The sequence below is a fragment of the Trachypithecus francoisi genome, unplaced genomic scaffold, assembly GCF_009764315.1.
Source record: "Trachypithecus francoisi isolate TF-2019V2 unplaced genomic scaffold, Tfra_2.0 Lachesis_group5, whole genome shotgun sequence".
In the NCBI taxonomy this organism is placed as follows: Eukaryota; Metazoa; Chordata; class Mammalia; order Primates; family Cercopithecidae; genus Trachypithecus; species Trachypithecus francoisi.
The window spans coordinates 120,225,085-120,227,203 of NW_022681470.1; the positions used below are offsets into that span (position 1 = coordinate 120,225,085).

At 35.2% G+C, this 2,119-nt stretch overlaps 1 non-coding gene across 1 annotated transcript; it reads left to right on the forward strand.

Moving 5' to 3' along the window:
• On the forward strand, positions 1–104 carry LOC117077085. Its single transcript, XR_004434670.1, has one exon. It is a non-coding gene; the product is annotated as a small nucleolar RNA U13 (small nucleolar RNA).
• The last annotated feature ends 2,015 nt before the right edge of the window (positions 105–2,119 follow it).

The window sequence follows — 2,119 nt, forward strand, 5'->3', positions numbered from 1 at the left end:
ATCCTTTTGTAGTTTATGAGCGTGATCATTGGGTGTTTATGCACATGTGTGACATGTGCCATCCTTGAACCTTGTTACGATGTCAGTGCATTACCTATCTGACATGAAGAAAAAAAATCAAACAGGAAAATAAACAGAAAGTAAAATAATGAAGGCAACAAGTACAATAGGGCTAGAGAGAAGTGGTTGGGTGAGTGTGAAATATTTTCTCACTACTATAGTGGATACCCTATAATCAGGCTTCTTATTCTCAGATCAGCATTTATTGCCATTTTCATAAATACCTGGAGCTTGTAAGTCCTCTTATTTGAGGATCTGTAGTGGGAATTTGGTTTGCTTCTACGATCCTCCTACTATGGGCTTAGGTCTCACCTTTCTCTGGTTTGTCAAGCCACTTACACACAGTTTGTTTTCTAAATTTTATTGCTATTGTTAGAGGCAAATTAACTTTGAAACCAATGTAACTTAAACTTGAGTCCTTCACTTCCAAGTCCTGGAAGGAACCCAGCAATATGTCCCCAAGGTTATATGTTTTTGTAAAATATTAAAGCATGGTATTTTAACCAAAATTGGCTATGACTGACACAGATCACTGTCTTCTTCCATTAGGATGTGCCCTCTATCCCATTCTCCCTCATGTAGGAGTGATTTTGGAGTTGTTGAAGGTATTTTTGGTTTATAAGACTACTTCAACTACCCTCTATGGCTGTCATGATACAAAAGTGCAAGGCTAGTGTCACATGACTGAGCCAGGAGCTAATCTGGGGGAAATTCATCCAAAATACCATATGCAAATAATAATTTGAGGATTTGATTCTCATTGACACCTAACTAAAACAAAAGTTCTATTCTTCGCAGAATATATTTAGTAACTCAGTATATATAATTATAAGAACATCACACTTGTTTTTCCTTTTTTTTTTTGAGACAGAATCTCACCCTGTTGCCCAGGCTGGAGTGGAGTGGCATGATCTTGGCTAACTGCAACCTCCACCTCCTGGGTTCAAGCGATTCTCCTGCCTCTGCCTCCCAAGTAGCTGGGACTACAGGTGCACACCATTGCACCCAGTTAATTTTTATATTTTTAGTAGAGATGGGGTTTCTGCATGTTGCCCAGGCTGGTCTCAAAATCCTGACCTCAAGTGATTCACCCACCTCGGCCTCCCAAAGTGCTGGGATTACAGGCGCTCACCACCAGCTGGTTAATTTCTGTATTTTTAGTACAGACAAGGTTTTACTGTGTTGGTCAGGCTGGTCTCGAACTCCTGACCTCAAGTGATTTGCCCACCTCGGTCTCCCAAAGTGTTGGAATTACAGGTGTGAGTAATTCCACGTGGCCTTTTTTTCCCATTTTTAATGGAAATCACATTAAAAAAGATTAATCGAAATTTTCATATATTTGTATGCTATTGGTTATAAATTTAGGATTATTTCAATGAAATATGTGAGAAATTACAGACTAGCCTTATATAAAGAATATTTTGTTATCTATAAATTTATTAAAAGGTTGAGAGAAAATTTACATTAAAAATGCATAAAATATGAAACAAAAACAATTAAAACAAGCAACTGAATAAATAAATAAAAATCATTCTGACTTTAGATCATATCCAGAGCATGATACATTATTAAAAGGAAGATGCATGTTTTGAACAGAAACAGTGAACATGTTATTTGATTGTTGATAACCTATATAATGAAGAACAATTAATCATAAGAACTAGAAAAAGGTAAATTTCCTGCTGATTTGACACACAAAAAAACCCTGACATGAGCAAAGACACTGTAAAGTTCAGAATATGTCAGTATGACATAAAGACATCAATAACAGATAGGTTAATAATTACCTCAATCTAAGAGTATTTATGATTACAGCACAAGAAAACTTGAAATGCTTTGAAATGTCACTATTTATCCATGAAAATCAAGTCATAGGAATTTTCCGAAATTTAGCAACAGTCCTAAAAACTTACCATGATGCTATCAATAATGAATTTTGAAGCTGAAAGAAATTTTCTAAGCCACCAATTAAAAAATAATTAATCAAACCTGACAGAAGGAAGATTAAATTACCTTTCCATTCTCTCTAAAGAAAACTATATTTTAACATTTTATTTTC